This window comes from Pan troglodytes, chromosome 5 (genome assembly GCF_028858775.2).
Source record: "Pan troglodytes isolate AG18354 chromosome 5, NHGRI_mPanTro3-v2.0_pri, whole genome shotgun sequence".
In the NCBI taxonomy this organism is placed as follows: domain Eukaryota; kingdom Metazoa; phylum Chordata; class Mammalia; order Primates; family Hominidae; genus Pan; species Pan troglodytes.
In genome coordinates, this window is record NC_072403.2 from 105,845,787 (window position 1) to 105,867,860 (window position 22,074).

Sequence of the window (22,074 nt, forward strand, 5' to 3'; positions counted from 1 at the left end):
AATATGTAATGACAGTTGGAGTGATGTGGCTGTGAGCCCAGAAATGCTGACAACCTCTAGAACCTAGAAAAGACAATGAATGAATTCTCTGTGGGTTCCTCCAAAAGGACTGCAGCTCTTCTCACACTTTGATTTTGTCTTACATAAGGCTTACTTTGGACTTCTGACTTTCAGAGTTGACATGTAATAAATCTGTGATTTTTAAACCACTAAGTTTGTGATAATTTGTTACAGCAACAATAGAAAACTAATGTATTTCCTAATTCATATTTTGTCCACTTGTTATATCATTACTGAGAGAAGAATATTTAAATCTCTAATTCTGCCTGTGGTTTTTTATTTCTCATTTAGTTATGTCAATCACTGCTTTATACATTTTTTATAACTTTGTAATTAAGTGCATGTACATTTTAAGGATTAACCCTTTTATCATTTTGAAATGACACCTCTCCACTCCTTCCAGTTTGACAATCTCAGTTTTTTAATTAGTATGTTTTTGTTCATTTTAATGTAATTTCTGATGGTCTAGGTTTAAATCCAGCATCTTAACCTCATTTAGGAAATGAGAAATTTTTAATATTCCACTCTGTCTCTTCTACTGGCTTTTTATCTGTAACTCTCGATGGTGGTCATATTGTTAAAGGGATTAAAATGTGCATTTACAATTATCACATTCCATCTTGAATTAATACGACCCATTTCACATTTAAGAAACTTAAAACCATATAATTCTACTTGCATACTCTGTTATTATTTTCTTTGTTTTATTCAAAATACTTATAAACTCACAGTATCCTATGATAATTTTTGCTTTACAGGGCTTATGGAAATTTAAATAACTGAATAATATAAAAGCTAATATGTATTTATATTTTCAAATGCTTTTTTTTATTCTTACTTCTTTACTATTGATTCAAATCTCCATTGATATAATTTCCTTCTTCCTGAAAAACTTTGTGTTAGGATTTGCAAAATCCAGCATGCAGTTTCTATAGATTATGGTGACATAATTATCTCAAATTTCAGTAATTTGGTGTTGCCTTCATCTTGCCTTAATTTTTAAAATATATTTTTGGTGGCTAAAGAATATTAAGTTGAAAGCATTTTCTTTTACCCTCCAATTATATCATTTCTTTTGTCTTCCCAGCTCCTTGTTTCTACACACATTCTCCTGTGTGTAATGTATTTTTTATCTGGATATTTAAAGACACTTTTCTTTATTCTTGTTTTAGGACTATTATGACTATACTCTACCTAGATATGGTTTTCTTGATTTATCCTGCATAGTGTTTGCTGAACTTCCTAAATGAAGGTGCTAATGTTTTTAATCAAATTTGAAATTGTTCAAACAATATTTCTTCAAGTATTTTCCATATAATATCCTTTCTGTTTTGTCCATCTGAAATTCTAATTTTTCTTATCTTTGTTTTAATCTGATGCTTTTTCAAATTCATTCTTCTATCTTATTTTTAATATGCTTTCAGGTATAATATATAGGTGCTTTAATATAGTTTCCAAATAATTCCTTCATCAGATTATATTAATGAAACATCTGAGTACTTTTTAGGTCCGTTCCTAGTCATTAAATTTTCTTTTGCATGTCTAGCTCGGTTTAAAAAAATATCTATTGGACATTGTGGATGATATTACTCCTTAATTTTAAGGTATTTATTGTTGATAAAAATTCTGCTGTCAGTCAATTATCAATGTAAACCTGAACTCCCACATGGCATCAGGGACTTTTTTGAACACTGTGCTAACAGATTTGACCAAACTTTACTCTGGTTTCCACCTGTTCTAGGTCATTCTCCTAAAGGTGACTCCAGTCCTGTGCTGAGTCCTGTGCATTCTCCTAAAGGTGACTCTAGTCCTGTGCTCAATAAAATGCAATGCTGCCAAACTGCAAATTGTCAATTGTCCTTACCCACTTTGTCAAAACATTTTTAATAATTGTCCATTTGACCCCTTCTTGTAATTCCTGATATCTCCAGATCCCCCAGTCCATTTTATTCTTCCTTTTTTACTTTCCCATTGTCTCTTTTGTTTCTTCTTTTTTTTTCTCTTGAAAAACTTCAAGTGCGGGTGTAAATTAGTTCAGCCATTTTAGATAGCAGTTAGGAGATTTCTCAAACAACTAAAAGAACTATCATTTAACCCAGCAATCCCACTACTGGCCGTATATCCAAAGGAAAATAAATAAAAGAAACATGCCTTTGTATGTTTATCACTGCACTATTTTACAATAGTAAAGCCATGGAATCAACCTAGGTGCTCATCAAAGATGAATTGGATAAAGAAAATGAGGAAGATACACATGATGTAATCACAAAGCCATAAAAAATAATGAAATCATGTCATTTTCAGCAATATGGATGCAACTGGAGGCCATTATCCTAAGTGAATTAATGCAAAAAATGGAAAAATAAATGCTGCATGTTCTCACTTATAATTGGAAGCTAAACATTGGGTATGCATGGACACAAAGAGGGAAACAATAGACACTGGGGACTACAAAATAGGAGAGGAGGGAAGAGAGGAGGGGTTGAAAAACTACCTATTGGTACTACCTAAAGATTAAATAAAAGTTGACAAAAAAATCTTCAGCCATCTTTGTCTTAGTTGAATTTAAGCTGTTTATACTGGAGTCAGTCTCCCAAACTTAAATAAACTGAATAAAATCTGTCTTGCTGCCTTTAACAAGTCTCTGATGTTTTCTTTGATGTCACATATCCCATAAGCAATGTATCTCTATTCACTGCAAGCATTTAATATTACTTTTATATTTGATGTTCTGTAATTGTAATACTAAGTGCCTAGCTCTTAAAAATTATTAATATTATTTTTGGGGTAATTGTGAGAGTTTGTTCATGATTGGCTCTCTTCTTGACTGTTTCTCGTGTATAGGAACGCTAGTGAATTTTGCACACGTTTGTATCCTGAGACTTTGCTGAAGTTGCTTATTAGCTTAGGAAGCTTTTAGGCTGAAAGGATGGAGTTTTCTAGATATAAGACATGCCGTTTGCAATCACAAATACTTTGACTTCCTCTCTTCCTAGCTGAATGACTTTCTTTCTTTCTCTTACCTATTGCCTTGGCCACAATTTCCAATACTATGATGAATAGAAGTGGTGAGACAGGGCACCCTTTTCTTTTGCTGGTTTTCAAGGAGAATGCTTCCAGCTTTTGCCCATTTAATATGACATTGGCTGTACGTCTGTCATATATAGCTCTCATTATTTTGAAGTATGTTCCTTCAATATCTAGCTTATTGAGAGTTTTTAACATGAAGGGATGTTGAATTTTATCAATACCCTTTTCTGCATCTATTGAGGTAACTATTTTTTTTTTTTTGTCTTTAGTTCTGTTTATGTGATGAATCACATTTATTGATTACATATGTTGAACCAACCTTGGATCCCAGAGGTGAAGTCTACTTGTTTGTGGTGGATAAGCTTTGGGATGTGCCACTAGATGCAATTTGCCAGTGTTTTGTTGAGGAATTTTTCACTGATGTTCATCAAGGATATTGGCCTGAAGTTTTCTTTTGTGTGTGTGTGTGTCTGCCAGGTTTTGGTATCAGGATACTTGCCTTATACAATGAGTTAGGGAGGAGTCTCTTCTTTTCAATTTTTTGAAATACGTTGAGAAGGGAAGGTACCAGCTCTTCTTTGTACATCTGGTAAAATTAAACTGTGAATCTGTCTAGATCTGGACCTTTATAGTTAGTAGGTGATATGGTTTTGCTGTATCCCCACCCAGATCTTATCTTGAATTGTAATTCTCATAATCCCTACATTTCCTGGGAAGGACCCAGTGGGAGGTAATTGAATCATGGGTACAGTTACCTCCATGCTGTTCTCATGATACTGAGTGAGTTCTCACAAGATCTGAAGATTTTATAAAGGGCTTTCCCCATCTTCTGTCTACAATTCTCCTTGCTGCCACCATGTGAAGAAGGACATATTTGCTTCCCCTTATGCCATGATTGTAAGTTTTCTGAGGCCTCCCGAGCCATGTTGAACTTTGAGTCAATTAATCCTCTTTTTTAAATATAAATTATCCAGCAACATGGCTCTTTATTTCACCTGGGTGCAGGCGGGCTGAGTCCGAAAAGAGAGTCAGCGAAGGAAGATAGGGGTGGGGCCGTTTCATAGGATTTGGGTAGGTAAAGGAAAATTACAGTCAAAGGGGGTTTGTTCTCTGGCGGGCAGGAGTGGGGGTTGCAAGGTGCTCAGTGGGGGTGCTTTTTGAGCCAGGATGAGCTAGGAAAAGGACTTTCACAAGGTAATGTCATCACTTCAGGCAAGGACCGGCCATTTACACTTCTTTTGTGGTGGAATGTCTTCAGTTAAGGTGGGGCAGGGCATATTCACTTCTTTTGTGATTCTTCAGTTACTTCAGGCCATCTGGGCGTATACTTGGTGCAAGTCACAGGGGATGCGATGGCTTGGCTTGGGCTCAGAGGCCTGACATTCCTGCCTTCTTATATTAATACGAAAAATAAAACAAAATAGTGTTGAAGTGTTGGGGCGGCGAAAATTTTTGTGGGGTGGTATGGAGAGAGAATGGGCGATGTTTCTCAGGGCTGCTTCAAGCGGGATTAGGGGCGGCGTGGGAACCTAGAGTGGGAGAGATTAAGCTGAAGGAAGATCTTGTGGTAAGGGGTGATATTGTGGGGTTGTTAGAAGAAACATTTGTCGTATAGAATGATTGGTGATGGCCTGGATATGGTTTTGGCTAAGAATTGGGATGACTCTGGATATCTGATTAGAGAGTACCTAAGGAGATTCAGCATAGTCCTGCCAGCAAAGATTACTTATTTACTTCAAGAGTTAAGAGTGGCAGTTTGGGGATAGCACCAGGAGATATCAGCTGCGATGGCTTGGAAAAACAGTGTAAACTGGCAGTGTAAACAAGAGCAGGGCATGTATGAGTAGTTGAGAACGGTGAACAGGAGTATGACTAGACAGAAGATAGTAAGGATGACAAGTTTTTTGGGGCACAGTCTAAGTTGGTCTGGTGTCTGGAATGAGACTGGGGCCTAATAAAAAGGAGCGTCTATACAGGAGCTTAAATGGGCTGTACCCTGTAGCATTCTAAGGACAGGCCTGAATTCTGAGAAGGGAAAGTGGTAAAAGTATTGTCCAGTCCTTTTTAAGTTGGTGGCTGAGCTTGGTGAGGTGTGTTTTTAAAAGACCTTTAGTCCATTTGACTTTTCTTGAAGATGGAGGACCTTAAGGGATATAAAGATTTCACTGAATACTAAGAGCCTGAAAAACTGCTTGGCTGATTTGACTAATAAAGGCTCATCTGTTATCAGGCTGTATTGAGGTGGGAAGGCTAAACTGAGGAATTATGTCTAACACAACGGAAGAAATGACTGCGGTGGCCTTCTCAGACCCTGTAGGAAAGGCCTGTACCTATCCAGTGAAAGTGTCTACCTAGACTAAGAGGCATTTTAGTTATCTGACTCAGGGCATGTTGAGTAAAGCTAATTTGCCAGTCCTGGGTGGGGCAAATCCTCGAGCTTGATGTGTAGGGAAGGGAGGGAGCCTGAATAATCCCTGAGGAGTAGTAGAATAGCAGATGGAACACTGAGAAGTTATTTCCTTGAGGATAGATTTCCACGATGGAAAGGAAATGAGAGGTTCTAAGAGGCTGGCTAGTGGCTTGTACTATAGCATAACCTGACTTTGCTGGTGTGTGGCTATTAGGCCTGGTGGAACCACCATCAATAAATCAAGTGTGATCAGGGTGAGGAACAGGAAAGAAGGAAATTTGGGGAAATGGGGTGAATGTCAGGTGGATCAGAGAGATACAGTCATGGGGGTCAGGTGTGGTATCAGGAATAATGTGGGAGGCCAGATTGAAGTCTGGGCCAGGAACAACGGTAATTGTGGGAGACTCAACAAACAGTGAGTATAGCTGAAGGAGCCAGGAAGCAGAAAGTATATACGTCAGGTATGAGGAAGAAAATAGATTTTGGAAGTTATGAGAACTGTAGAGAGTGAGTTGAGAACAGTTTGTGATTTTGAGGGCCTCTAAAAGTATTAAAGCAGCGGCAGCCGCTGCACGCAGACATGAGGGCTAGGCTAAAACAGTAAGGTCAAGTTGTTTGGACAGAAAGGCTACAGGGTGTGGTCCTGGCTCTTGTGTAAGAATTCTGACCGCGCTAACCATGCCTAGGATGGAAAGGAGTTGTTTTGTAGAAGGTGCTGGGGTTTGAGAGATCAGTCAGACACGATTGGCAGGGAGAGCACGTGTGTTTTTATGAGAATTATGCCGAGATAGGTAACAGATGAGGAAGAAATTTGGGCTTGATTGAAGTAATGGGGGCTGTCTGTGAAGCTTTGCGGCAGTACAGCCTAGGTAATTTGCTGAGCTTGATGGGTGTCAGGGTCAGTCCAAGTGAAAGCGAAGAGAGGCCGGGATTAAGGGTGCAAAGGAATAGTAAAGGAAGCATGTTTGAGATCTAGAACAGAATAATGGGTTGTAGAGGCAGGTATTGAGGATAGGAGAGTATATGGGTTTGGCACCACGGGGTGGATAGGCAAAACGATTTGGCTGATAAGGCACAGATCCTGAACTAACTTGTAAGGCTTGTCTGGTTTTAGGACAGGTAAAATGGGGGAATTGTAGGGAGAGTTTATAGGCTTTAAATGGCCATGCTGTAGCAGGCGAGTGATAACAGGCTTTAATCTTTTTAAAGCGTGCTGCAGGATGGGATATTGGCATTGAGTGGGGTAAGGGTGATTAGGTTTTAATGAGATGGTAAGGGGTGCATGATCGGTCACCAAGGAGGGAGTAGAGGTATCTTTTACTTGTGGGTTAAGGTCGGGGGGATACAAGAGGAGGACGCAAAGGAGGCTTTGGATTGGGAAGAAGGGCTGCAATAAGATATAGCTGTAGTCCAGGAATAAGCAGATAATTTAGTTAAGGTGTCTCAGCCTAATAAGGGAACTGGGCCGGTGGGGATAACTAAAAAGGAGTGCTTAAAAGAGTATTGTCTAAGTTGGCACCAGAGTTGGGGAGTTTTAAGAGGTTTAGAAGCCTGGCCATCAATACCCACAACAGTTATGGAGGCAAGGGAAACAGGCCCTTGAAAAGGTAATGTGGAGTGGGTAGCCTCCGTATTCATTAAGAAGGGGAGGGGTTTACCTTCCACTGTGAGAGTTACCTGAAGCTCGGCGTCAGTGATGGTCTAGGGGGCTTCAGAAGCGATCGGGCAGTGTCAGTCTTCAGCCGCTAAGCTGAGAAGATCTGGGAAGGAGTCAGTCAGAGAGCCTTGGGCCAGAGTTCCAGGGGCTCTGGGAGTGGCTGCCAGGTGAGTTGAACAGTCCGATTTTCAGTGGGGTCCCACACAGATGGGACGCGGCTTAGGAGGAATCCCAGGCTGCGGGCATTCCTTGGCCCAGTGGCCAGATTTCCGGCACGTGTAGCAAGCTCCTGCAGGAGGAGGTTCTGGAGCAATGCCTGGCTGCTGCGGTTCAGGTGTTTGGAAGTTCTTGTGTGCTGGAGATGTGGCTTGGGGGTTTGTCTCACAGTGGAGGCAAGGAATTGCAAATGTTTTCTATTGTTGTACACCTTGAAGGTGAGGTTAATTAAATCCTATTGTGGGGTTTGAGGGCCGGAATTTAATTTTTGGAGTTTTATTTAATGTCGGGACAGATTGGGTAATAAAATGTGTTTTGAGAATAAGACGGCCTTTTGACCTTTTAGGGTCTAGGGCTGTAAAGTGTCTCAGGGTTTCTGCCAAACAAGTCATGAACTGGGCTGGATTTTTATATTTGATGAAAAAGAGCCTAAACGCTATCTGATTTGGGATAAAGAAAAAGGAGCATTAACCTTGACTATGCCTTTAGCTCCAGCCACCTTCTTAAGAGTAAATTGCTGGGCAGGTGGGGGAGGGCTAGTCACGGAACGAAACTGTAAGCCAGGCCAGGTGTGAGGAGGGGAGGTGATAAAAAGATTATAGGGTGGAGGAGCAGAGGCTGAGGAAGAATTGGGACCCAGCTCAGCCTGGCGAGGATCAGCCTGGGGAGGAAGGGAGAGGTCAGATGGGTCTGTAGAAAAGGAAGATTAGAAAGACTCAGCGACGCTTGGGGTTGGTACTGAGGGGACAGGCAGGAGGGAAAGAAGGAAGATTTGGGACGAGTTGCACTGGGCACAGAGACTAGGAAGGGACTGATGTGTAAAAGAATGACGGGACGTCAGGCACCTCAGACCGTTTGCCTATTTTACGACAAGAATTATTTAGATCTTGCAGGATGGAAAAATTCAAAGTGCCATTTTCTGGCTATTTGGAACTACTGTCGAGTTTGTATTGGGATCAAGTGGCATTGCAGAAGAAAATAAGGCATTTAGGTTTTAGGTCAGGTGTGAGTTAAGAGATTTTAAGTTTTTGAGAACACAGGCCAAGGGAGTAGAAGGAGGAATGGAAGGTGGAAGTTTCCCATAGTGAAGGAAGCAAGCCTAGAGAAAAGAGAGAGTAGATAAATGGAGGGAAGGGGTTCGGGGGTTCTTACCTTCCAGAAAAGGGGTTGGGGCGCAGAGATAAGAGGTCGGGGCGTGGAAATAAGGGATGGGGCGCAGAAATAAGAGGTCGGGGCACGGAAATAAGGGATTGGGGCACAGAGATACGAGGTTGGGGCACGGAAATAAGGGATTGGGGCGCAGAGATACGAGCTGGGGGTACTTGCCCCTCCTCTAGAAAAGCGGGACTTGCTGCTAGGAGTGAAGGAGAAGGGATTGAGGGGTACTTGCTCCTCCCCCAGAAAAGCGGGACTTGCAGCTAAGAGTGAAGGAGAAGGGGTGGAGGGGTACTTGCCCCTTCCCCAGAAAAGCGGGACTTGCCACTAAGGGTGAAGGACCAAGGCAGGCGTCCCTGCGTGGTCTGACAGCTTTGAAACGTGGGTGAATAATCAGAGGTTTCCCTGCAATGATTAAACACCAAGGGAAGGCTGCCTTCCCAGTCCGTGACCGGCGCCGGAGTTTTGGGTCCACGGATAAAATGTGTCTCCGTTGTCTCTCCCAGAAAATGAAAGGAATTGAAATTAAGAGAAGGGAGAGATTGAAGAGTGGAAAGGAGAAAGTGGTTGAGGGACAGTGAGAGAGGTTGGAGAAGAGAGTAAGAAGAGGCCACTTACCTGATTTAAAATTGGTGAGATGTTCCTTGGACTGGTCGGTCTGAGGACCTGAGGTCGTTGGTGGATCTTTCTCATGGAGCAAAGAACAGGAGGACAGGGGATTGATCTCCCAAGGGAGGTCCCCCGATCTGAGTCACGGCACCAAATTTCATGCGCGTCCGTGTGAAGAGACCACCAAACAGGCTTTGTGTGAGCAAGAAAGCTGTTTATTTCACCTGGGTGCAGGTGGGCTGAGTCTGAAAAGAGAGTCAGCAAAGAGAGATAAGGGTGGGGCCGTTTTATAGGATTTAGGTAGGTAAAGGAAAATTACAGTCAAAGGGGGTTTGTTCTCTGGCGGGCAGGAGTGGGGGTCGCAAGGTGCTCAGTGGGGGTGCTTTTTGAGCCAGGATGAGCCAGGAAAAGGACTTTCACAAGGTAATGTCATCACTTAAGGCAAGGACCGACCATTTACACTTCTTTTGTGGTGGAATGTCATCAGTTAAGGTGGGGAAGGGCATATTCACTTATTTTGTGATTCTTCAGTTACTTCAGGCCATCTGGGCATATACGTGCAAGTCACAGGGGATGCGATGGCTTGGCTTGGGCTCAGAGGCCTGACATTTAGTGCTATACATTTCTCTCTTAACACTGCCTTAGCTGTGTCTCAGAGATTCTGGTATGTTGTGCTTTTTTCTTACTAGATTCCTACTTTAATGTCATTATTTACCCAAAAGTCATTCAGGAGAAAGTTATTCGAGTTCCATGTAATTATATGGTTTTGAGTGAATTTCTTAGTCTTGGTCTAATTTGATTGCGCTGTGGTCTGCAAGACCATTTTCTGTGACTTCAGTTCTTTTGCATTTACTAAGGAGTTGTTTTACTTCCAATTATGTGATTGATTTTAGAGGAAATGCCATGCAGCAATGAGAGGAATATATATTCTATTGTTTTAGGGTCTGCAGATAACTATCAGGTCCATTTGATCTAGTTTTGGGTTCAGGTCCTGAATATCTCTGTTAACTTTCTATCTTGATGATCTATCTAATATTGTTAGTGGGGTGTTAAAGTCTCCTACTATTATTATGTGGGAGTTTAAGTCTCTTTGAAGGTCTCCGAGAACTTTATGAATCTTGGTGCTCCTGTGTTACACACACATATATTTAGGATAGTTAGCTCTTCATGTTGAATTGAATTATTTACCATTATGTAATGCCCTTCTTTGTCTTTTTTTATCTTTGCCATAAAAGGAATAAAAAACCTAGGAATACAGCTAACTAGGGAGGTGAAAGAACTCCACAAGTAAAACTACAAACCACTGCTCAAATAAATCAGAGATGAAACAAACAAATGGAAAAACATTTCATGATCATGGATAGAAAAGATTAATATCATTAAAATGACCATACTTCTCAAAGCAATTTATATATTCAATGTTATTAACCTACCATTGACATTCTTCCAAGAACTAGAAAAAGCTATTTTAAAATTCATATGGAACCTAAAAAGAGCCCTAATAGCCAAGGCAATTGTAAGCAAAAGTAACAAAGCTGGAAGCATCACACTACCTGACTTCAAACTATATGACAGGGATACAGTAATCAAAACAGCAAGGTATAGTGCTATTATAAGAACAGACACATAGACCAGTGAAACAGATTAGAGGTCCCAGAAATCAGACTGCACACCTACAGCTATCTGACCTTCGACAAACGTGACCAAAAAAAAAAAAAAAAAAATGGGGAAATGACTCCCGATTCAATAAATGATGCTGGCATAACTGGCTAGCCATATGCAGAAGATTGAAACTGAATCCCTTCTTTACTCCATATATACACATTAACTCAAGATGGCTTAAAGACTTACATGTAAAACCCAAAACAGACGCTTTTCAAAAAGAAGACATACGTGTGGCCAAAAATCATACAAAAAAAAAAAAAATGCTCAACATCACTGATCATTAGAGAATTGCAAATCAAAATCACAATGAGATACCATCTAACACCAATCAGAATATCTCCTATTAAGAAATAAAAAAATAACAGATGCTGGCAAAGTTGTAGAACATTTATACACTGTTGTTGGGAGTGCAAAGAAGTTTGGCCATTGTGGAAGACACTGTAGCAATTCCTCAAAGACCTAGAGACAAAAATACCATTTGACCTAGCAATCCGATTTCTGGGTATATACCCAAAGGAATATAAAATCGTTCTGTTATAAAGATACATGTATGTGTATGTTTATTGTAGCACTATTCACAAGAGCAAAGACATGGAATCAATCTAAATGCCCATCAATGATAGACTGCATAAAGAAAATGTGGTGCATATACACCAAGGAATACTATGCAGCCATAAAACAGAATGATATCATGTCCTTTACAGGGACATGGATGGAGCTGGAGGTCATTATCATTAGCAAACTAACACAGAAACAGAAAAGCAAATACCACATATCCTCATTTATAAGTGGGAGCTAATTGATGAGAACACATGGACACATAGAGGAATAACACCCACGGGTGCTTTTCAGAGGGTGAAGGGTGGTGAAGGGAGAGGCTCAGGAAAAACAGCTAATGGGTAGTAGGCTTAATACTGGAGTGATGAAACAATCTGTACAGCTCACCCCCCTGGCACAAGTTTACATATGTTAAAAACCTGCACTTGAACCCCTGAACTTAAAACAAAAGTTTAAAAAATATTATTTTTGTTTTACTTGGAACTCAGAAGGTACTTTGATAAATCCTATGATGATTCAGAGATTCATTATTTAAATAAAGATTTTAAAAGTTAGCATTTTTGAGAATGCCAGGATATCCCCATTCAAAATCAAAAATAAAGTATTTTATCTCACCAGTAACTTCACCTGAAAAAAGGCAGGCCACTTTGCAGTCTAGAGGCCTATACTCTATAGTTGGAATACTTCTTTAACACTTTTATTGAGTAACTTGGATGAATATCCTGTTTGCATAGGGCTGTTTAGGGGCTTGGAAGAAGAAAATATAAAATATCATGGGCTTCTGAATAGAAGAAAAAATTGTAAATTACATATCTGATAAAGGGTTAGTATCCAGAATATATTAAAAAGTACCTCTTTACAGCTCAACAACAACAACAAATAACCTGGTTATAAAATCGGCAAAGGACTTGCACAGAAATTTCTCCATAGATGATATCCAAATGGCCAACAGGCATATTAAAAATGCTCAATATCATTAGTCCTCAGTTAAATGCAAACCCAAACGGCAATGAGATACCTTACACCCATGAGGATGGCTACTATATTAAGTTTGCTAAGGAAGCCATAACAAATACCACAGACTGGGTGGCTTAAACAACAGAGAGTTATTTTCTCAAAGTTCTGTAGGCTTAGAAGTTCAAGATGAAGGTGTCAGCATGTTTCATTTCTCCCCATACTGTTCTCCTTGTGTATTAGTCCTTTCTCACACTGTTACAAGAAATATCTAAGACTGAATAATTTATAAAGAAAAGAGGTTTAATTGACTTGCAGTTCTGCATTGCTGAGGAGGTCTCAGGAAACTTACAATCATGGTGGAAGGCAAAGGAGAAGTAGGCACTTTCCTCACAGGGCAGCAGGACGGGTGAGTGCAAGCAGGGGAAATGCCAGAAGCTTATAAAACCATCAGATCTCATGAGACTCACTTATTATTATGAGAACAGCATGGGGGAAACTGCCTCCATGATCCAATTACCTCCACCTGATCCTGCCCTTGACGTGTGAGGATTATGGGAATTATAATTTAAGATGAGATTTTGGGTAGGGACACAGCCAAACCATGTCACCTTGACTAGCAAATGGCCATCTGCTCTCTGTGTCTTCTCATTTTTATCCCTGTATGTGCACATACCTGGTCTTTCAGTTTGTGTCCAAATTTTCTGGTCTTATAGGGTTACAAGTCGGACTGAATTGGGGCCTACCTTAACAGCCTCACGTTAGCTCCATCACCTCTTTAAAGGACTTGTGTCTAAATATAGTCACATTTTGAAAGTACTAGGGGTTAGAGTTTCAACATATAAATTTTGTGGGATACATTTCTGTCCATAACAACTACTATCAATACAAACAGACAAATGAACAAACAAACAAAAAAGCAAAGCAGAAAACAAGTGTTGGAAAGTATGTGGAGAAATTGGAATACTTTCAAACTTTTAGTAGATTATAAAATGAAGCAACTGCAATGGAAAACAGTATAGTAGTTCCCCCCAAAATTAAAAATGACACTACTATATGATCAAGCAATCTCTCTTCTGGATATATCTCTAAAATAATTAAAGGCAGAAACAAGAGATATTTGAACACTCATGTTCATAGCAGCATTAATCTCAATAGCTAAGAAGGGGAAGCAAAATCAATGTCCTTTGATATATGTATAAATAAACAAAATGTGGTACACACATAGAGTGGCATATTATTTGGCCTTAGAAATCTTGTCATGTGCTTTGACATAGATAAACTTTGAGGACATTATGCTAAGTGAAATCAGCTAGTGACAGAGAGACAAATATGTATGCCTACATTTATATGAGGTATATAAAGTAGTCAAATTCATAGAAGCAGAAAGTAGGATATTGCTTATTAGGTGCTAGACAGAGGAGAAATTTTAGTTGTTTAATGGGTATAGAATTTTAGTCTTGCAAGATGAAAAAGTTTTGGAGATCTCTTGTACACCAATGCGAGTATACCTAACATTACTGATGTACACTTAAAAATGATTAGGATGGTAAATTTTATGTTATATGGGGTTCTTATTAACCACAATTAAAAAGAAAAAGATTGGGAGAATTAAACTAAAATGTCGCGCCCTTGTCATTGAGTGGAAGTTACCAACCTTGGATGAAAGAAAGCAGAGGTTATAGATAGCAATCGCCTTAACAATGCCTAGTAATAAACCTATTTGTTTCCATAACTGAGCATGATGCTCAGTTTTGACTCATTGTTCTCTTCAATCCTTGGGAATTCTTCAAATTCTCCATTGACAGCACAAATTTGCAAAATAGAGGAATTTTAAAACCTTGTAATATATAAAATAAAACAAACACCCTCTCAAAAAATAATGGACTAAGAGGACTGGGAATGAGTCATAGAGGGTCCTGTGGGTGTAATGCCTGAAGATTATTGTTTCTTTTGTTAATGCCCACTAGAGAATATATATATGTGTGTGTGTGTATATATATATCTATATATATATATCTATCTAAAAACCCAAGTAGAAAGTATGTTTTGACAAGTTGCCATCAGCCAGACTTCAAGTTTGGCACAATGGACACATAAATCAAGTAGCAATGATGACATTAAAGGATGTAATAAGTGGACCCAAGAGGATGCACTCCCATTTCCTAAAGTTGATTCGGTTACAGCCAATGACAAATAGCATATCTTTCAGTGGCCAATGCTCAGAAACTGTATTAGTCAGGGTTATCCAGACAAACAGAAACAATAAATGGAATGTATGTATGTGTATATGTGCATGTGTATGTGTGTGTAGTGTGCATATATATGCATATAAAGATTTACTATATAAAAAATTGGCTCATTCAGTTGTGGAGGCTGAGAAATCCCAAGATCTCCAGTTGGCCATCTGGAGAATCAGGAGGGCCAGCGATATAAATTCCAATCTGAATGTCGACAGGTTCAAGACTCAAGAAGAGTCAATGATTTGCTTACAGTCTGAAGGCTGGAAATCACCCATTTCTCAGTTTAACAGTCAGGCAGCAGAAGTTCCCTCTTAATCAGCCTTTTTCTTCTATTCAGGTCTTCAATTGATTAGATAAGGCCCACTCATACCAAGGAAGACAACCTACTTTATTCAGTTTACAGATTCAAAAGTCAATCTTGGCGGGGTGCCATGACTCATGCCTGTAATCCTATGAATTTGAGAGGCTGAGGCAGGAGGATCACTTGAAGTCAGGAGTTCTAGACCAGCATGGACAACATGGCAATACCCCATCTCTACTAAAGATACAAAAATTAGCTGGGTGTGGTGGTAGGCATTTGTAATCCCAGCTACTTGGGAGGCTGAAGCAGGAGAATCGCTTGAACCCGGGAGGTGCAGGTTGCAGTGGGCTGAGATGGCACCACTGCCCTCCAGCCTGGGCGACAGAGTAAGACTCTGTCTCAAAGAAAAAAAAAAGTTAATCTCATTGAGAAACACCCTCACAGACACACTGAAAATAATATTTGTCAAAATGTCTGAGCACTCTGATGGTACAGTCAAATGGAAACATAAAATTTTCACATCAGAAAGACTCAGTATGCCATTATCTCTTGGGGACCAACCAGCTTTTTGGTGTCCAGTTTATTACACTGTACCCCTTTTACCCTGGAAGGAACAATGACTCATCTTGACTGGAATCAACATACGTTTCAAGTTTATAAATTTCAACCTGAAGGACCTAAGGATCTAAGGCAACATCACTCTTTGAGAGCTTTAGAATGCTGGATCCACAGTCTTACAGAGAACCAAAGTAACATTTTTATCAGAAAAAAGATGTACCAGTGAGCATATGGTCACTATTGACTCTATTATGTATTGCAACTATGTTGGAGTAATAGAATAACAGAGGCATAGCTGAAGCACCAGCTTAGAGATGATGCACTGTTAGGATAAAGAGCCATCCTCTAGGATGCTGGATACATACTGAATTAAAAACTGTTACATAATGCTGTATCCCTAAGAAGTTGAACACATAGGTTCAAGAACTGACAGACATAAGTAGGAACAATCCTACTCATAATGACTTCCAGTGATCTACTTGGATAATTTGTTTTCCTCCCCAAAACTCTAGGCTCTGCAGGTTTATGTGTCTCTGTTCCTAGAGATATATGCTTCCACCAGGGAAAATTACAGAAAGTGTCTAGTTTCATGTTAACCAATTACTAGCTGCATAGTATATTTGATCTCCTTATGCCAAGAGACCAGGAGGAGAAAAGAATTCACAATTCTTACAGAGGTAATTGATTCCAGTATTCTAAGGAGATATTGTTTCTGATTCACAGTGGAGTCAGAAAAAAAATATATGATACCTAAGTGATTCATTCACTTGAATGTCTCTCAGTGTTTCTTTGATCAATTTTGATAAATTGACAGATGTAAAAGCAACAGCATAAAAAAAGGCCTGGTGACTCAGACTCAGAATCTTCAAGGTCTTGGTCTGAACATGCCATCAAGTAAGCCACTTAGATAAACAGAGGTGGCCTCTGAAGATGAAGATTTTGGAGGATTGGTAGAGGAAGGAAATGATGATTGTCAGTGAAATCAGCACCGACAGCAAGGGCTGTAGGTCACCTCTCTACCACTCCTCTTAGTTTTCCCAGGAAATGACAATAACCGTCTTCCTGAAAAGGCTATTCTCATATGTGGTGGGCTATAATGAATGCTAATTCCTTCTTCTGGACTGGGAAATTCATTCCCCAGCTGCTTGCAGAGTTGACTGCTGACAGCTCACAGTTGAGTCCCTGCCCATGAATTTCCTTAACCAAAGTGACCTGCCTCAACTAAGTTTATGGCCTTATCCCGGGGACTGCCTGCTTCTAATGATTGTTTCATGAGGGAATAAAATATGTGAGCCCCTTAACTTGGAACAACTCTAAAATGTCATCTCAGCTCTACAGCATCTTTTGCAGTATTTGCTAAGTCCTTTTTTGCAAATGCATCACAGTCCATATTGTCCTTCTGCCCAGTCCTACTTCCTTAACTCCCTTAAAAGTGTTTTTGTTTCATTTTGTTTTCCTGTTTGATCTATCATTGATACATTCATGGGGCAAAATCTGTAGTGATGTGTTGAGGGGAAATCTTTGGATTTATCAGATGAATTTATTTTTATTTTATTGTATAAATTGCTTTTTCAACATCATAAGTATATATCTATCCAGTTTTCCTGTATTTTAAATTCTCAGTATGGTCAGCATCTTCATTCTTCATGAATTTTAGTAAAATGACTTCTAAAGAGTAGACTAAATTAAATATTTGTTAGTGATGAATTTAAAGAAAATTTCACAAAGAAAAGGAAAATAGCAGAAAGATGTTCCTTGCAGGAACCTTAAAAGGTAGGGTCTCCTTTTAAATTCACTATTTCATTAATATTTTATTTCTTAAAGCATTCAATTAAATTCCACATTATATTATTGTAAAATAATACCAAAAATACAACATCAAGTAATATAGAACAGGAATTAAACTTTCCAAATAGCTCTTGATAGGGAGAAAGACTCTAAGAGACAAATAAACATTTGGAAGAAAAGGTGCCAGGAAATGCTTACACATGGCATGCTGTGTAAAAATAGAATACCTAATTGGTTGTCTCTTTATACATATGTGTGTATTGACTATGGGGTAAAGGGATTTCCTTGAATCTCAGGAGCCAGGGCACAGGTCTCAGGTGCCTAGGGGAGCACAGAGCCCAGTGAGAATTATTACTGGCAATACCGCCAGTTTCTCAATTTTGCTGAGAGCTACCTTGAATTACTTTCAATGCTTATTTGCTGCTTTGTTTCCCTTAAGTACTACAATTATTATTTTATCCTTAATAAATTACATACATATTCATCTCCTTTAAGGGTTAGGAGGGAGGTCTTAATTCCATAAATGAGAGAAGAAAAATAACAGAAAAAAATAGTGAACAAGACAGAAGCCACTATACAAATATTGCTCCTAATTTCTATAATACTTAGAGCATTTTGGGCAGGAAATCTTAGCATACGACCCATATCCTTGTAATTTTGCTTCCATGGCCTAATGAATTATATTGTAGCATCAGATTGTGAGCTTATTAAAACCATGGTCCTTTAGTACACAAATTGCTCTTCCTGCTTTTTTTCCCCTAAATTGGGCTCAGCTATTTGCTATGTATTATGACTAACCTAAAAATTGTTCATTTAAATATTATTACATATTTAAAATGAAGGTTTTTATTTTACTGCAACTCTATTTTCATGCTTAATTTTTTATAGCCTCCAATTTTCAACTGCTCAATAATCCCACTGTGGTTTTTATATGGTGATAAAAGAACTAAAAAGACAACTTTTGCAACCCACTGCTTACCAGAGTAAGATCAACACAGCTCCCAAGCTTATATCCCTTCACTCACAGGGCCCAAAATGTATTTTGAGTTTAATAAGTCATGACACTGAGATGAAAAGGGATTCAATATAAAACAACATGTGAAAATACAATATTGGGTTAAAATGTGGAAAATTTCTCTAAGGTAACAAATCAAATATACTCACTTTTATAAACCAAATTCGATTTACTAAAAGTTAAATTTTAAAGATATATAACCTTTAATATATCGGCCACCTGTCTAAACTGATATTAATTCAATTAATATAGCAAAGCTTGTTTCATAAATCTTTCTTCAAGATGGAGAATTAAAGAAAACATATAAAAATTTTGTTAACCCCTGATATTTATTACTAGAAACTTAAAGATACAATTGTGATAGAATATTTTGAGGGAGAGCTCACATAATCTTAAGTGTGCTAATCGTCAGTTTTGACCTATGTATTGAAAAAGTGCTTGTTGATAGCATTCATCAGAAAAACCTAGCACTAGTGTCATTGGCCCTAAGGCAGAAACCATCAAAGGCATGGGAAAGGTACATCAGGGAATGGCTAGACTGCCAAGGTTAAATCTTGGCTCTGCTGCTAACTAGTTACAAAAATTTGAGTACATTATTGAACTCTGTTTCCACATTTATAAAGTCATAAATGTGGAAACATATTACATAATAAGAATACTCAGCTTATATGGAACTTGTGAGCATTAAAAAGTCAATAGGTTAATATACGTAAAATATTTATAATGGTGCCTGGAATATTGTATGCTTCCAACAAATGTTAGCTTTATAATTATTGTCTGTATAAATTATTAAAACTCAAAGTGTTAGAAAAGAGAAATGCCTGTAGTGGCTTTGGGAGCCTTTGCCCCAGTTCCACTGATACTATCATTCCTCAAAACCTATTTGCAGGCCTTCCTTTGAAACCACGTTCAAATCATATAAAACAAAGATCTTCAATTCACATTGAATACTCAACATATACAATATACAAGGTATTTTATTCTTGGTGCTGGCAATGAAAAATGAGTAAGCATAATTTCCCTCCTCAAAATGCTTATAGTCCAGCAGGAGAAACAGAAGTCACAAATAAGCACCATAGCACAGCATCCTCTTGTATTTCAGTACAGAATTTTTGACATTGTGCCATAACTGACATGCATCTTTGATTTCCATCTGATTGAAATTTATACAGAGCAGGGATTACCCAGAAACCAGCACCAGGACTGACCCCAAGTAAGAATTCAATAAATGATTGCTGAAGGAATGTAAATCATAAATATACATAAAAAGAGAGGCAGTGTTTATGGAAACTGTCAAAGTTTCATAAGAGTGGAAAATGTCTTCATTAGGTCTTTGAATATTAAGTAAGAGTTCATGAGGTAGAAAAATGTGAAATTACATTTTGCGTCCAGAAAAGTGTGAACAGTTTGGTATTGGTGTGGTGAAAAACAAACAAACAAACAAAAATCATTTTTTTTTAAGCCATCTCAAGAAGTAGGTCATCTACTGAAGGAAGTTTATCTGTATAGGAAACTACAATGGTGATTCAGGGAAAAGAATATAAAACTTGAGTCAAAACTCAAATAGTTAAGAAGGAGAAGACAGATTCTAAGTAATTTAGGAAATGATTTGCAAGATTTGGAGATGAATGGGCATGTATTTCAGTATACAGTAAGGCTCTGAATGAATAGAATGATAACTACTCTTTGTATTTTGATAGCAGATACAATTTTAGAAAGTGCCAGCATTTTTAGAGCAATTGTCCTGTGAATAAGGGTAATTATCAAATTTCACAGAATCATTTTTATTGAGTTTCCATATAATAAAAATATTTTTTCTCTGGCATATCCAATGGCTATGTAAACATTTTTATCAGAAGAGTTTCCGCATATTTTAATTAATAGTACCATATGGAAATTTGTATAACAACCATATGGGGTTAATTTTAAAGACAGAATTTATTGAACAAATGAGTTTTTAATTTGATATTGCCTTATTATTGCATTATCATATTGTATTAGAGTTCTCTAGAGGAACAGAACCAATAGGATATATATATATATATACACACATATATATATATGTAGGTATGTATATTTATGGGAGCTTATTAAGTATTAACTTACACTATCACAAGGTCCCACAATAGGCTGCCTGCAAGCTGAGGAGCAAGGAGAGCCAGTCCAAGTCCTCAAACTGAAGAACTTGAAGTCCCATATTTGAGGGCAGGAAGCATCCAGCAAGGGAAAAAGATGTAGGCTAGGAGGCTAGGCCAGTCTCACCTTTTCACCTTTACCTGCCTGCTTATATTCACTGGCAGATGATTAGATTGTGCCCATCAAATTAAGGGTGGATCTGCCTTCCCCAGCCCACTGGCACAAATGTTAATCTCTTTTGACAACACCCCAAAGACACACCCAGGATCAATACTTTGTATCCTTCAATGCAATCAAGTTGACACTCTATATTAGCCATTATACATATCTTCTATTTGTTATTGCTCTTTGACTCTAGGAACTCAGGAATGTGCTATAGAAACACTCACTAACAAAGAACTACTCTTTGTCTTGATTAATGTAGTTTCAAAATGCTGATAGAAATTAAGGGAACAATATTTGTCATTTGTATTGTGATGTCCACTTAGTCATTTAGGCAATTTTGCCTAAGGAACATAAGAATGCTGGGACCTGAGCTAGTTGTCTCTCTACCTAGCTCTTATATTTCAGAAATAATACTATAATATTTGTGAGACAATTAGTTTTCTACCATCATTAGCAGATTCATTTTATTTGTGCATAAGTACTTAATTTGTTTAAGCTTATATATTGTAATCTTTAACCTATGTAAAATAGTGTCTGTAGTATATTTTTGGTGCTAAAATTTTACAAATTTTGTGTAATTGCAATTGTTTGAATCTAATATTACAGAAGGATTCGTGAGCATAGTGGAAATGCTTCAAAAATTAAGAATTTTGGAGACTAAAATTACATTACTGTACACTGACTATACATGTAAGAAGATAAATTCCAGATAGGAATCTAAGCTAAAGACTTAGACTATTGACAATTTTATTCTTCATTTACAAAACCTTTCATTTATTCTTCCTCTATAAATCACTGTTTTCATTAAAAATAAATGCTGATTAATGCATGCACCACAGACAGTTTTTTAAACCTCAGTGTGTGCAAGGTATTTACATGCAGCCTTAACAAAGCTATATAATGAGCACCCACAGTGGTAGCATTATGTGCAATACAATGATCATAGACACCCAGGTATATTCGGTATGAGCAAAAACTGTTTCTAAACTTTTCATAAAAAATATACTTTTTGATAATTTGAGGAATGTACATCCCTTGCTCTCAGTTACACTTAACTAAACCACATAGCACATCTCAAAATGAGACCATGAATGAATCAGTCTGTTTCATACCCTTCTTATTCAAATTCCAGTGATTTTTTTTTTTTTTTTTTTTTTTTTTTTACTGTATTTTATGGAGCAGCTGCAGGGCCTGAGCTTCTTTTTGTCTTGAAAATATAAAGACCTCATTTAGCTCTTAGTGGAGCTATGAGCAGCAATGTGTTTGTTAGTCCAATGCATCCGTTCTTTGTGTAGCCGCAAACTCCAGACAGCATTGCGACTCCCTCCTCTGCTAAACTGTGTGAGGAGACAGTAGGTCATTGCTGCAGTCTGCCATCCAACAAAAGAAACAGAGGTGTGAAGAAAATGTTTGTGTACATTTGAGATGCTGTGACTATGGCTAAGTAATCAGCATAAGACTGAAGCAGCTCCATCACAAGAATGATGAGAAATTTTGCCGACAGCTAAATTGGAACTATGTGAATCTTAAAAAGATTGTGTAGAAAGGATGCCG

General features: G+C 38.2%; 1 long non-coding RNA gene across 1 annotated transcript in view; it reads left to right on the top strand.

Annotated features, from left to right (window-relative positions):
- The first annotated feature begins 3,477 nt into the window (after window positions 1–3,477).
- Window positions 3,478–22,074, top strand: part of LOC104006916 (uncharacterized) — a 123,137-nt gene continuing 104,540 nt past the window's right edge. Inside the window, exon 1 of the long non-coding RNA XR_680901.4 lies at window positions 3,478–7,324. This is a non-coding gene — a long non-coding RNA (uncharacterized LOC104006916). The remainder of the gene's footprint in view (window positions 7,325–22,074) is intronic.